The 16,041-nt window shown below is 42.1% G+C and overlaps 1 pseudogene; it reads right to left on the bottom strand.

Moving 5' to 3' along the window:
- Positions 1 to 1,265: 1,265 nt before the first annotated feature.
- LOC128400304 (serine/threonine-protein phosphatase 6 catalytic subunit-like) lies at positions 1,266 to 13,507 on the bottom strand (annotated as a pseudogene).
- Positions 13,508 to 16,041: the final 2,534 nt, after the last annotated feature.

Here is a 16,041-nt window from a genome sequence, read left to right on the forward strand (position 1 = left end):
GTTATGATTCCATTGTTACAGTCTGAAAAATCATTAATAAAGTTATTGTTTTCAGAAACCTGGGGCTTTAACTTGGATGAAGGCAGGATGAAAAATAAAATAAGTAAATAAAACAAAGTTTGCTCAATGTAATCTCCTCCCAAGTAAGAGTGCAAGAGACTGCAGCCTTAAAATTCATGGCCAAGTATGCAATTTTTGTTGATTTAAGGAGTATAAACTGTGCTAAGTTTAGGTTATGAAATGAGAGGAGCCTCTAACCTGTCTGGAAGTCAGACCCTCTTTTCAGGTAAGATGTTTTCCTGATGCTAAATGTGTAGGGATTTCTAGTCAAGATTCTGACATGCTCAGAGCATAATTCTTTGAGTTCTGCTGAGCCCCCCTCAAATCAAGCCCTGAATTTGACCATTAAAGGAGAGGTGCCTTGTACAACGCTCCCTAAGGATCTGTTCGAATCAGAGATAGAGAATCGGACGGAAAGATGTTCTATTTCAGCTTGCTTGTCTACCATGCATGAATGGCTTCACAGTTCTCTTGTGGAGGGTGGAGATACCAACTCTGGGGCGGATTTTCAAGGCCTCGCAGTACCAAGGTGTGTCAGCCAGAGCTAGGCCAGAGGAGAACGGGTACAAAGTTCACAATCATCTGAGCGATGATAAATAGTAATTAAGATTACACCATTCCGTGTTTCAAAAGGACAGAGATGTTAGATAATGCTTGGCAGGCTGACAGGTCAGAGACGGTACATGAGCAATGAAGAAGCTCACAAAACAAAGCCAAGCAGGAACAAATGAAAGCTGATATTAGTCACATGAAAACAGGTGCACTGTGAGAATGCAGCCTGGTCAATGCATGTTGTATAATTAGAGTGCAGTGTAGCACTTCAAAGCTGCAAGGGTGCAGTATTTTAATGCACCCACACCAATAAAATACCACCTGCAAGTAAAAAAAACTCCCAGTAACTGCAGGGAGCAAGGTTCTGGTCTAGCCTACTCCCTCCCATGCTTCACTGTAGTGGAGTAGGAAGCAAGTGCAGGATTGCCAGCTCTCGAGAAGCTAATATTCTGGGAACTAAACAGGGTAGTTCTGGTAGACCAGAGGGCAAAGCCTTGCAGCACTTGAAACATCCAGAGCATGGTCCCCAGTGCAGGGTTACTGGCTTCTATCTGATGAGTTGTGAACAGGTATATTAGTGAACATCCCCTTCTCAAGTCAACTGTCTTGCAGGTACTGGAGGAATGGGGAGAAACTCAGATGGGACAACTTGTTGAGATACAGCTTGCCCCCTTTGCTTCTACCTCCTCACAGATTTAATAGCTTCCATTGGAAACCTTGAGGAGCCATCCTGAATTATTATCTTTCCCACATCAACAATGTAGGGTTTTATTTTGAATGCTTAACCTAGAGACTTGAGTTCAGGATATGACTTTATTAAAAAGACAAGGTATCCGAGAAAAATCAGAACCATTATTTCAATGTACAAATCCAAATATCTGTACAAGGTTTTGCATTTTAGTTTAAATCTTAAAAAAATAAAACAGATAATAAAAGCAACGGGTGGCGGGAGATCAGAGGCAGCCATTAAAACCATGTATTTATGCTGAATTAAAACAAAATATAAACCAGGACATTTTTTTTACATCTTGGCAATGTGCTCACTAGCAGGGCTTGGACAGTCCCATTATGCACACCAAATACAACTTTGCTGCTGGAATTTTTTAACAGCTTATTCAAAAAAACAACAGCCTCCCCAAAATCAACCCCTTGAATGAAAGAAGATCCAACTAGTTCTGATGTTTTGCTGTTTGGATTTATTTCTTTAAAGGGGAAATGCAGTGTCCCTATTTAAAAAAAGAACTGAACTAAAAATAAACAAATCACAAGTATTACAAAACAGCTAGGTAGGTGTTCAGAGACATTTCAAAAGCTGGCAAGACAGGTAGGGTAGCGATAAGAGGAGAGACAGAGAAAGAGATTGAAAGATGCGTCCCTATTGACCATATACAACACATTTAGATAATTAAAAAATATAAAAGGCAAGAGGCAGCATTTCAGCAGCAAAGTGCTAAAAAGGTACGTCACAAAAGAAAAGGGTATGGGACAGCAAAGCCACATCTCAGAGGAAATACGGTGTGGTTGTTCTTGGGGGAAGCACACATTCTGAGCTTTGGTTCCCTTGTATTTGCACCTTCAAATGCCATGCTTGAGGCAATATTTCCACAGCAATAGCTGTGACCAACTTCTCACCAAACATGAATTTATAACCTTCATGCACCAGCTGATGGGCTCAGCAGATGAGCTTTAAGTTGTTGATATGGACAAACTCATTTGTGACTTTTGCCCCAAACAGCCAGCTTGCTCCTCGGGGACTTATGGCCCAGGTGTCCACATCTTCTGGATCAGACCAAACAAGGTCACAAAAAACTCCTTTGTGTGGGATAGTCTGAATCTGGTCCAGTGTTTTTATGTCTGGAGATAGACCCCCATGTACACAGAAGATTTGCTCATCTAGTTACACTGCTACTGCGAGCATGTCAAAATCTTTTGATGCAATATCTCCAGGCATTAGCGTTGCCATATTTGGTTTGGCATTCGTCATAAAACCCATACACTTGAGTTACCTGTCTGCTCTCATGATTCCTACATAAAAGTGTGATGCAATCAGGCCATTTTGCTTTCAGGGCAAGAAGATAGGCAAACGTCTCAAGGCTATAATAGCCTCTGTCTACAAAGTCACCCATAAATATATATAGTTTGTGTCAGGAACCTGACCTTCAGTTCTGAACAATTCACATAAATCATAAAACTGTCCATGTATGTCGCCACAGACTGTAACTGGTGTAGAAACTGGCTGCACATTAGATTCTTCTAGAACAGGGATGTCCAACAGGTCGATCGCGATCTACTAGTCGATCCCTGCGAGGTTTTGGTCGATCGCTGGTCCCCTTCCCGCGCCCTCCATTGTTGGAGAACGGAAGACGGAGTTTACAAACTGAGGCTGTTTTTATCCCAGTGATCCTTTGGTGAGTTGCTGTTCCTCTTTGACCGCAAAACAATGTAAAAATGCCAGGCCACCCCCCTCAAAAAAGCTCAACAACTTTGACATGAACCCCTAAAAAAGGGGGGTAATCACTGCCAGTTTTTAATTCTGTGAGTAGATCGCAGTGTCTTGGAATTTGGCCACCCCGTTCTAGAAGAAGGTCACAGACGTAGTCACACAAGCGCTTGAGTGTTCCGGTTTGTGAATGTTTTACAGAAGCCGAACGTCCAACATGGCTTCTGCGGCTTCCGATTGAGTGTAGGAAGCTCTTGCAGCCAATCTGAAGCTGCGCCTTGGTTTTCAAACCATTTTGGGAATCAAACAGATTAAATTTGAGAACCAAGGTACCACTGTAGCATAAACAGGACAATTCTGTGAAGATCAGTTAATGCTGGTCAGCTCCACTAAAGGTTTTGAAAACTGGTGGTGATGGTGGTTGACACTCTCTCTCTCCCCCCCCCCCCTGCCAACTGCCTTGCCCCAAAAGAGCAACTGGCCCAGGGTCACTCAGTGTACATAAGGACTGAGTGGAGATTTAAACCATGGTCTCCAAGATCCTAGTCCGTTCTGTAAAAAATTGCTCCTGGTGTAGAGGCTCCTCAGCACTTGGTTTTGGGACAGGCAGTTTATCAGACGTGGTGATGTTTCAAAAGGTTGCCACACACCCCACTTGTTTGTTCCTCCCAAGTGGTGCACTTGGTGACGCAAGTGCAGTCACCAGAAAGCCTTGGGAACTCTGAAGTTCCAGAGAAGGCTCTTCTGGAACTTCAATCCAGATTTCATTTTTCAATCCAGATTTCATTTTTCTGTATGTACAAATACTAAAGACATATCAAGAGAAGAGTGAGAGAGACATCCTAAAATAGCCACTAAAAGTACATTAAATGATAGCTAGCTTGCGATAAGTCATCTCACGCAGGCACCCCCAATTAATGACCTGGTGGCAGGAGATAGAATGACCAGCTCTTGCCACATTCCATATTCAGCGCTTGCAGAATTCATTTGGAAGCTGTTGCATCACGAGATCTATTTATCAGGGTAATTTGATGCTGGGTTTTAGAAAGGGAGAGAGAGGGAGAGGAAGCCAGTTGCCTGAACAGGTGTGTTGGATAAAACAGTCCCTGCATAAACATGGGTGTGACCTGCTCAATAAAGCTGCTAACTGGATTACAGTGGCACAGAATACACTGCTTAAAAAGAAGAAAGAAACATGAAACTCAGGAGGGGGGTGGATCTTAATGGAGTGCAACAAGTGGCTCCATGCCTGTCCCATATTCAATTTGCTCTATAGGGTTGCCATACATCCGGAATTTCCCGGACATAGCTAGGATTCTGCCCTTGTAAACAACGTCCGGGTGGAAAACATTGGGCATATGGCAACCCATGCTGCAAGTGTATATTCTGGCGAAATCTCTTAAAAATAGCTCATAACTTCTTTCTTTTCTTAGATCAACAACTTTGGCCAAAAATTTAAAAAGCTCAACAACTCCCCCCCCCCAAAAAAAACCAAACAACTTTTGTGTTCAGGTTTTCACTTTTTGAAATATGGCAACCCTACTGTTTTCTCCCATCAGGTAGGTATCTAATGTTGAGCTAAGCAAAAAAAAAAACTCAAATAAAATAACAGCTTCACGCTTCAAGGTTCTGCATATCTTCTGTGCCTTCCTTACTCACCATTCCTGCCTCCAGCAGCCTGCTGTAGTCCTTAACCCTCCTCTCCAGCCACTCTTCAAAACACCTGGATCCTCACTCAACTCTAAATCAGGTCATTCATTACAAAACAGAAAGAAAAGTGCCAAAGATCGGACTTCCGGTTAGCGCCAGCGCTTAATGGCGGATTTCTCCCGGAGCTCCGGGAGAGATCTGCTTCGTGGGTTCGGGTCCTGCAGCCACGGCGGAGCGAGGACCCTCAAAAATCACAGGCGCGTAGCCTGTGAACTGGAGACTCGGCGGGCACCTTTGCGCCCCCCCCGACGTTGTGAAATAGCCTTTTTAAAGGCTACGGATCAGCGGAGGGTGTATGGAGCGGTGCTGAGAGTCGCTTTCACCCAGCCTGCGAAGCGAAGCCGTGTCGCCATTAGCGGAGAGCGCTGACTTCTTCCGGTGAATTTGGACTAAAAAGAGCAACTTTCCGTGAGTAGGATTGAGCTTTAAAATATAATTGGACGTTAAAACTAAAGAAATTGGGCACCGAGACGGATAAGCATCAAAAAGGAAGTCTGCTTTCCGTTCTGTAGCAAGATCAAAGCGAAAGGCATTTAAGCTGTAACTTTCTGACAGGAGAGTTTTGCGAACTAAGAAATCCATCACCAAGCAAAGAACTCCCTCCCCCGAAGGCAGGAGGGGGGGGGAAGAAGACTTTAAAGTGATTTCCTGCCTGTTTTAAAAGAAATTGGACTGTTTACCGCTGCTCCTTTACCTGGGGGTCGGACTGCCGGAGAAAAGGAACCGGCTAAGGACTGTCGCTACAAGAAGGTTAAAAAGTAACTGTAATATCGACTTTGGCTACTCTCAACTTGAAACATCTTATTTTGTTGCACAGTAAGTTACTTGCAGGATACTATTGATTTGGATCTTTTACAAAGAAAGGGACTAGGAGGGCTTTTGTTTTTTGGAAGGTGTGGGAACAATTTGAAGCTAAAGAACAGACTCTACGCCCTCTAGAGGACTTGTGAATAGTTTCAGCAACAAGTGGAGCTTAAAACCTGAGAATTTTTTTTTTTCTGACAGCTTAAGAGTGTGGGAATGACCTTGAGTGAAAGACTTTGTTATGGCAGATGGTAAACAGAAAGAGGACTCACAAGAAACAACTTTGAGATCCGGTAGACAATACAAAGTCGATCTTTCTATGCAAAGAAGGGCCTCTGTATCAGGGGTTTCCGGAACTGCAGCTGTCACAAAGGCAAAAGTGAAAATAATGTCTTCAGAAGAAGCATTTGCAAAGGCATTGGGGAAAATAAATGACTCTTTGGAGGAACTAAAGAAGCAAGGCGCTGAAACAAATAAGAAAATTGAAGAAATCTCTGGGAAAATTGACTTAAATACTAAAAGTATAACTGACCTTGGGAACAAAGTGAACTCTAATGCAGAAGCAATTGGGAAATTACTGGAAGATTCATCTACAACACGAAAGATAGCTGAGGAAGCTAAGGAAATTGCAACTGCTGCCGAGGAAAAATTTCCACCGGTGTACAGGAAATTAGATGAGTATGAGCTGGCACTCTCAATGCAGGATATGCAACGCAAGGAGAAAAATTTAAGGATCAGACTTGTGCCGGAAAAGGAAGGAGACAACTTGGTGGATTATTTGACAAAAGAATTTTCTGACTTTTGGAAGCAGGAGCTGGATAAGGAAGAATTTAAGATAGAGAGCGCATTTAGACTGGGAATAAGGCAGAGGAAGAACAGACCCAGAGATTGCTTGATAACTTTAAGATCAAAGGAGGAGAGAGACAAAATACTGAACCTGCACTATCAAACAACCCTTCGAATTGAAGATTTCCACATTGAGATTTTTAAAGACATTCCCAAAAGTATTTTGGATGCAAGAGGTTCGTATAAGGACCTGGTGACACTGCTGAGAAGGAACTACATACCATTCAGGTGGGAGTTTCCCCAAGGCTTGTCTTTTAAATACAAGGGGAAGAAAAGAAGAATAAGGACAGTGAGTGATAAAGACAAGTTCTTAGGAGAACACAAAGAAGACCTACAGAAGGAGACGTTTCCAGGACAAGGGCATCCTTCAAGCAAGGGATCATTAGACACGGATACGGAACCACCGACAAAAGAGGAACAACAATTGGGAACTGTAGGAGGAAAGAATAAATAATCCCATCATGGCCTTGCAACTTCTAACCTGGAATTGTAACGGTCTAAATAATCCCAGAAAAAGAAAAAATATATTTCATGCTTTAAAGAAAGACCAATTGGACTTGATTTGTTTACAAGAGACTCATGTGACAAGAGCACATAGAAAATTATTAATAAATAAAAGATTGGGACAAGAATTTATATCTTCAGACAGAGTAAAAAAGAGAGGAGTGGTGATCTATGCAAAGGAAAATTTGCAACCGAAACAAATCTTTAAAGATGACCAAGGAAGATATTTGGCAATTGAAATTCAATTTCAAGGAGAAAAGTTTTTGATAGTGGGAATATATGCACCAAATGAAGGGAAAGCAGAATTTTTTAAGAAGTTGCATGAGACTTTGATGGACTATATGGATTACAATTTAATTATGATGGGTGACATGAATGGAGTAGTTTCAACAAATATGGATAAAGCACAAAGACAGGTAGTTACAAAAGATGGAAGACTACCAAAAACTTTTTTTGAAATGACCGACAATATGGACTTGATTGACATTTGGAGAACAAAACACCCATTAGAAAGAGAGGGAACCTTCTTTTCTGAAGCCAAAATGACATGGACACGGATTGACCAAATTTGGGTGACTAGCAGTATGGCGTCGAATATAAAGAAAGTGGAAATCTGCCCAAAAACCTTCTCCGACCATAACGCAGTAAAGATGGTGATGAAGCAAACAACAACTGGCTCCTTCAGATGGAGAATGAATGACACCTTATTTAGAGACGAGGAGATTTGTAAGAAGGCCCAAAAAACTTTGAAAGATTATTTTGAAATCAACTTAAGGACTAAAGTAGAAAAAAGAATAGTATGGGACGCAAGTAAAGCCGTGATGAGAGGGTTCTTGATACAACAAAACACATTAAAGAAAAGAAAGCAAAATGAGAGGAAAGAGAAAATTTTGGAAAAGATAAAAGAAGGGGAAAGGAAACTAAGATTGAAGCCAAAATCGCAAGAGATTTTAAGAGAAATTAAATTGTATCAAACACAATATATGGAACTGATGAATCAAGAAATAGAATGGAAAATTAAACAAATGAGACAAAAGACCTTTGAATCTGCAGATAAATGTGGCAAGTTATTGGCTTGGCAAATAAAGAAGAGACAAAAACTCAACACGGTAACAAACATAGAAGTGGAGGGAAAGAACATATGTAACCCAGTGGAAATTAGGAACTGTTTTCAGAGCTACTTTAGACAACTGTATACACAAGGGCCGCAGAAAGAAATGGACATACAACAATTCCTCGAGAAAAATGGGCTGAAAAAGATTTCGCAGGAAAGTAAGACTATTTTGAACCAGGAGATATCAGCACAGGAAATAGAAGATGCCATTCAAAGCATGACGTTGGGCAAATCACCTGGACCGGATGGATTGACTTCCAAATATTACAAAGTTTTGAAGGAAGGGTTGATACAACCTTTGAAGGAAGTCTGCAACGAGATCATGGAGGGGAGGAAGGCACCCGATACGTGGAGGGAGGCCTACATTACACTTATACCAAAGACAGAGACTGAAAAGACCCAACTTAAGAACTACCGACCCATCTCGTTACTAAATGTGGATTACAAAATCTTTGCTGACATTTTAGCAAAGAGATTGAAAAGAGTTTTGATGGAGGAGATTCATGGGGACCAAGCGGGCTTTCTCCCGAAAAGGCATTTGTCGGAGAACGTAAGGAATATAATTGACATTTTGGAGAAGTTGGAAGTGAATATAAACACTAAGGCTGTTTTGATATTTGTGGATGCCGAGAAAGCCTTTGACAATATATCTTGGAGTTTTATGTTGAAGAACCTCCGGGGGATGGGGGTAGGCCAAGGGTTTGAAAACGGTATAGGTGCAATATACTCTGAACAGAAAGCAAAATTAATTGTAAATAATGTGGTCACAGAAGAGTTCAAGATTGAAAAAGGGACACGTCAGGGGTGTCCTATCTCCCCACTACTTTTTATATCGGTCCTGGAGGTTTTGCTTAATATGATTAGGAGGGACCAGCTGGTTAAAGGGATTCAGGTCGGAGCTAAACAATATAAACTGAGAGCATTTGCAGATGACCTAGTACTTACATTACAAGAGCCAGAAGCTAGCACGAAAAGAGTTTTGGAAATAATTCAAGAGTTTGGTCAAATGGCAGGATTTAAATTGAATAAGTTAAAGACTAAGGTATTGGAGAAAAATTTAACACAGGTTGAAAAAGAAAGGTTTCAGAAGGAGACGGGGTTGACTGTGGTTAAAAAAGTGAAACATTTGGGTATAAATATGACAGCTAAGAATGTGAACCTATTTAAAGACAATTATGAAAAAACTTGGACAGAAGTGAAAAAAGATTTGGAGATTTGGTCAAATTTGAAGCTTTCCTTGTTAGGTCGAATTGCAGTTATAAAAATGAATGTATTGCCAAGAATGTTGTTCTTGTTCCAAGCATTACAAATAATGGATAAAATGGATTGTTTCAAGAAGTGGCAGAAAGACATATCTAAATTTGTCTGGCAGGGCAAGAAGCCCAGAATAAAATTTAAGATATTAACGGATTCAAAGGAAAGAGGGGGGTTTGCCCTGCCAGACTTTAAACTGTACTATGAAGCGGCAGCTTTCTGCTGGCTAAAAGATTGGCTGCTTCTTGAAAACACAGACATTTTGGATTTGGAAGGTTTTAACAATATTTTTGGGTGGCATGCATATTTGTGGTATGACAAGGTTAAAGCACATAAAAGTTTTAAAAACCATATTGTCAGAAAAGCACTATTAAATGTCTGGGTCAGATATAAAGATTTGCTGGAAAACAAAACCCCAAGGTGGCTGTCGCCAATGGAAGCTAAGGCAGTTAAAAAGTTAAATATGGAGTCGAAGTGGCCAAGATATTGGGAAATTCTGGAAAAAGAAGGGGACAAACTGAGATTGCAGAGTTTTGAGAAATTAAAAGAGAAGGTGAGAGATTGGTTGCATTATCACCAAATAAATGAAGTGTTTAAATTGGACAGTAAAATTGGCTTCCAGGTGGAAAAATCAAAATTGGAGACTGAATTGTTAGAATCCAGTACTAAGAATCTGTCAAAAATGTACAATTTGCTGCTGAAATGGAATACACAAGATGAAACGGTTAAATCAACTATGATTAAATGGGCTCAGGACATTGGTCATAATATTTTGTTTGCTGACTGGGAAAAGTTGTGGACCACCGGGATGAAATTCACGGCATGTAATGCCTTAAGAGAAAATATTATGAAAATGATTTATAGGTGGTACATAACCCCAGTCAAGCTTGCAAAGATTTACCATTTGCCTGATAATAAATGTTGGAAATGCAAAGAAAAGGAAGGTACATTTTTTCACCTTTGGTGGACGTGCCCGAAGATTAAGGCATTCTGGGAAATGATCTATAATGAACTTAAAAAGGTATTTAAATATACCTTCCCTAAGAAACCAGAGGCCTTTCTCTTGGGCATTGTCGGCCAAGGGGTGTTAAAGACGGATATAACTTTCTTTATGTATGCTACAACAGCAGCTAGAATACTCATTGCAAAGTACTGGAAGACACAGGATCTACCCACACTGGAAGAATGGCAGATGAAGGTGATGGACTACATGGGTTTGGCAGAAATGACGAGCAGAATCCGAAACCAGGGAAGAGAAGCAGCGGAAGAAGAATGGAAAAAGTTTAAGGACTATCTAAAGAAATACTACAAAATTAATGAAAGTTAGAATGATGTTGGACTGGAAAGTAAATGGTTACTATTAGCAATGGTTAAGACAAGGAGAATAAGGAAGATTAGCTTAAATTTAAAGTAAAATAAGAGAAGATTTGCTGAGTAATTGATTAGAATTTGGAATACAGAAAAGGGAGGCATGAGGAAGTCGAGGAAGAAAGGTTTAAGAAATTAGGATATGAAATGATACTTGTTTTTTGTTTTTTTTCTGTTATTGTTTGTTTATGTATTTGTTGTTGTTATGTTTTGTTTGTGTGGCTATAAAAACTGTTTAATAAAAATATTTAAAAAAAAAAAAGTGCCAAAGATCAAACTTAGGTTAAAGCTACACCCTCACATTCAAAGTTCATCTCCCAGATGCAGTCACTGAGCGCTGAGAATCAAGGAAGGGGTTTCTGCACATGCTCAGAAGCAGCGAAATTATTATTGCTTCCAAGGCTGAATTGTAGTTATAATAAATAGATTAAAAATGAGCAGCTGTGATGTAGTAGCTCAAAGTGTGGGCTGGAATGTTCCTGATTCAAGTGTCACTCAGACACAAACTGATTGACTTTCAGCAAGCAACAGTAATCAGGGCCGTCTTAAGTATATCCAGTGTTGTGGTGCAAAGATCCCTCCAGCGCCCCCCCCTCCGGTTTCCCAGAGTTGCCAGCCTTTTTACGGCACTGCCAGCAGCTTTGCGGGGCTGGAGGAGGCGGGCAGCAGCAGCTGGAGGGCAGCTCCTCCGGCGGGAAAGAGGCGGAGGCTCCGGGCGTGGCGCTGCCTCAGCGAGGCGTTTGAGGTGGTGAGCTGATGCCAAGAGGCGCTGTGCCCAGCCTCTGCCTCTTCCCTGGCGCCCATGCCGCAGTGGCCACAGCAGGCAGAGGCTCCGGGCGCGGCGCTGCTTTGGCATGGCATGGCAGAGGCGGGCAAGGGCAGCAAGCTGGTTCTTCCCTGGTGCCCTCCAGAACTTGTCACCCTGGCACCCCACACCACTTGCCCCTATTGGGCAAGACGCCCTAGACAGTAATACTGGCCAACCTTACAGGTTTGTTGTAAGCATTACTGAGATAATGTATCAGTGTCTTTTGAACACTTGAAACAGACTATGGAAATGTATGGTGTACAATCCATCAGGAAGTTCTCTTGCACAAGCCCCACTGAAAAAAATAGGAACCACACAAGAACTAAGCTACTTCTCTAGATGAGAAGTTCCAGGTGATGTGTTGGCAGATCTTGTTTTCCTTAGTAAAACAAAAACAAAAACAGCAGGGGATACTTCAGGTATCCATTAATTGCTTTATATACAAATATTGTATTAGGTAAATGGGCATAAACAGGCACTCCCACAAGGCGGAAGATTCATCAGAAAGCAACTCTCGCACTCCCATTCCACATATCAGGTCGTGTGTCATGTAAAACCACATACACTATCAGGAGGAGGCATTTCATAACCATTAACACCAACCGATGAAAGAATAACCAACCATTCCGGGTAATTAACGAGCTATCTTCCTAACAAAAGAAAAGTCAGCCAGCAGCTGCAACAGTATTATCACACAAGGCCTGAGCCCTAGACCAGGAAACATCCCCTTGGTTCTACCTGCTATAACTTTTGTTATTGTTTTTATTTATTGCCAGTTTCTAAACCAAATGGTGCCAAGGTCCAGACTGTCTGGAACTGTTTCTGTGCTCAGATTCAAACTGACTCTTAGTTTAAATGACTTTGGGATCAAAACAAAAACGAAAGCTTCCACTCACATTCTCAAGTTTTGTAAAGGTGCACATAGCCATAAGAATAGCCCTTAATACTTGCAAAACCTGAATTTGGAATTTGATCTTCAAGCTTGAAGTGGCCGTTGAGTAGAAGGGGGAGAAGAGCTCCTGAAGAGCTCAAATTGCAGCAGTTGTTAGATCATGAAGAACTGATACCTTGGAAGCTTCTTGGCTCTCTCAAATCAGATTAAAATCAAATACAGTTGTGGGTAACTGAGGAAGCATGTAGGCCATTTAGTTGGGCCCAATGACAAACCTTTAATAATAAGGCTGTATAAGACTTGAGAACAGACTTCTCTGGGAGCCAATGGGAGACTTTATTCAAATAAATGGCCACAGCACATAGAGAAAGTTAACCCTTCCTCCTCCTCCTCTTATCCACCCTCACCCCTGTAACAGTCTTACACCCGCAATATGGTAATTACGCTTGGAAACAGCTAGGAGCCTTTTTCCCAGCCTAATTGCAGTGCGGGGAGGGCATCCAGTAAGTCCGGAACGAAATCTAAAAATAAGCTCCATCCTACAATCCTGGCTGTGGCTTGGCAAGAACCGGATTGATCTGAAATATGTTCTGTACTATGAATAAATATATAGGATGATGAAAGAATTTCTTTGTTGGGTCTTCTGTAAACACTAGCAGAGCCACTGCTTTGTTGATTCAAAAGCAGAGTGTTACAAGAGGGCCAGAGAAGTCTTCTGTGGATCAAAAGTTTAAAAAGAGGGCTAGGTTAATATATTTTGGTGCTTGAGATGAAAAATCCAAATGGCATATTTCCCACCTACTATTTAACATGGTCACAATCTATGAGGAATTTCTCCTGCAGAACGCCCACTGAAATGCATAGTGTAGTTCTTGCGTAGTTCCTATTATTTTCATCAGCGCTTGTGCAGGAGAACTTCTTGATGGATTGTGTGTCGTACATCAAATCTTTACTCTCTTCTACTCTGCTGCCCCCCCCCTTTTGCACATGTTTACTTCATTGCATTTATAGCCTGCCTTTCTTCCAAGGAGCTCAGTGCAACACAGATAATTCTCTTCTCCCACTTACCTTCACAACAACCCTGTGAGGTAGACTGGCCCAAGGTCACCCGGTGAATTTTAAGGCTGAGAATTTCCTTCATCCTACCTGACGCATAGTCCACCACTGAAATGAATGTGAGCTCTTAAAAAGGTAAAGGTACCCCTGCCCGTACAGGCCAGTCTTGACAGACTCTGGGGTTGTGCGCCCATCTCACTCAAGAGGCCAGGGGCCAGCGCTGTCCGGAGACACTTCCGGGTCACGTGGCCAGCGTGACAAAGCTGCATCTGGCGAGCCAGCGCAGCACACTGAACGCCGTTTACCTTCCCGCTGGTAAGCGGTCCCTATTTAGCTACTTGCACCTGGGGGTGCTTTTGAACTGCTAGGTTGGCAGGCGCTGGGACCGAGCAACGGGAGTGCACCCCGCCGCGGGGATTCGAACTGCCGACCTTTCGATCAGCAAGCCCTAGGCGCTGAGGCTTTTACCCACAGCGCCACCTGCGTCCCTCATGTGAGCTCTTAAGTAGTTCCTGTTTCCTTTCAAAGGAGCTTGTGCAGTAGAACCTCCTAACAAATTGCAGCCCATAGATCTAACCTGTATAACACACTGGTTTTTGCTGATACAGCCTGTTTCCTTGCTTTATGCTACTTCTGGTTCTAAAAACGTGTTAAGAAACACAAGTTAGTCTTAAGGCCAGCAATTTCCATTCATTAATGACAAGTTCTGCCCACATGTAGAGCTTACAACCGGCATGCCCAAAGTCCGTTTCGGGGGCCTATTTCCTGGGATAAAATCCTAAAAATAGCTCAACAACTCCAATCCAACAAGAAGCTCAACAACTTTGGGGTAAAATCCTAAAAAGGTCAATAACTTTGGTCGACCCTTTGGTCAGCCCCCGCACGGCCCTTCACTTCATCAAATCTGGCCCTCTTTGAAAAAAGTTTGGACACCACTGGATTACAACATATAGGCCACATTCACACCACACCTTTAAAACACTATGATACCACTTTAAACAGTCATCACTTCGTAATGTATTTTTGTCGGTGTTAGTCCTTTGATGCTATGGCCTGTCGGCTACGCAAATAAAGTCTATTCATTCATTCAGTCATCGCTTCCCTCAAAGAATTATGGGAATTGTAGTTGAGGTGAAGAGCTACCTCTCTCCAATTGTAGCAGAGCTACAATTCCCAGAGTAGTTGAACCATTAACCTTTCTTCCCAGGGAACTCTGGGAATTGTAGCTCTGGGAGGGGAAGGAACAGATAGGAAAACATTGACCACCAGCAAATAAAAATCAAATATCCAACAGATCTATCTATCAATTGTTATAAACCAAACTATCCTATTATTCAAAGGCTCTCTCTGTGCAATGTGACTTGACCCCTAACAATGCATGCTAACTCCTAGACAACTGGTGCATGAGGTCACTTTCTCTGTTTGACCAGGCAGTGCACACTCATTTGCAGAATGAGAAAGTGGCTGGGAAACTGGTTTGCCCAGTCTTAGCATGAGAATGTGCACCAAAAGACCTGAAAACAGAAACAGAATAAATCTGGGTGCAAACTAAGAGATTACTGGTAAGTTTTTGCTTAGAGGCATTTGGAAGTTAAAGATGCTGGTATTACTTTAGTTCAGGTGTGCTTTTCTGCTTCCTCTGCCAGGGTAGGGTGTGCCATCCCAGGCAAACTCAGCAACCTCTATCTAGAGGTATTGCTCACCTCCCCTTAAAAGGAAATGCTGAAAGTACAGATGAAACAGTTCACCAAGCCCTTAAGGTATTACACATCTCTGTTTCTTCAGAGCACTTTCCTAAATGTGGCCTCATTTCTTGATAATGAAAGAAAGGGAGCACAGAGAGACTTAAGATGTGCTCTGTTTAATCTATGCCGCTTGTTCCAGGACCGGGCCCCAGTTGTAACGAGCACTGTGTTGTAAGATCTTTCATCTTCACATAGAAGATGGAGCAAGCTTGTTTTCTCCTGCTCCAGAGGGTAGGACCTGAACCAATGGATTCAAGTTACAAGAAAGGAGATTCTGACTAAACACCAGGAAGAACTTGCCGACAGCAAGAGCTGTTCCACAGTGGAATGGACTCCCTCGGAAGGTGGTGGACTCTCCTTCATTGGAGGTTTTAAAGCAGAGGTTGGATGGCCATCTGCCATGGATGCTTTAGCTGTGACTCCTGCATTGCAAGGGGTTGGGCTAGATGACCCTCAAGATATCCCTTCCAACTCCACAATTCTATGATTCTATTAATCTAAGTGGGGGTGGACTGCATGTTCTCCAGGATCCCTTCCAACTCAGTAGTTCTATGAATCTAAGAGTGAAATCTGGGCAGAAAATTATCTGAATAGGCCTGACTAGACCTGGCAAGTACAGTATCTCATTTTTGTTAGGTAAAATAGACATGATATGCTGCCATGGGAACTAAATCGTTGGCTGACTGCTCTCAATAGCTGGCCTTCTGAATGACTAACAAATAACTAAAAGGGTGAGATACCCAGCTGATGTAAACCCAGCCAGATATGATGTATGATATGATGTAAACCCAGCCAGATGGGCGGGGAATAAAATTGTTGTTGTTGTTGTTGTTGTTGTTGTTGTTGTTGTTGTTGTTGTTGTTATAGTTAGGCATGGAAACTGACAGC

Source organism: Podarcis raffonei, chromosome 13, assembly GCF_027172205.1.
Source record: "Podarcis raffonei isolate rPodRaf1 chromosome 13, rPodRaf1.pri, whole genome shotgun sequence".
NCBI lineage: Eukaryota > Metazoa > Chordata > Lepidosauria > Squamata > Lacertidae > Podarcis > Podarcis raffonei.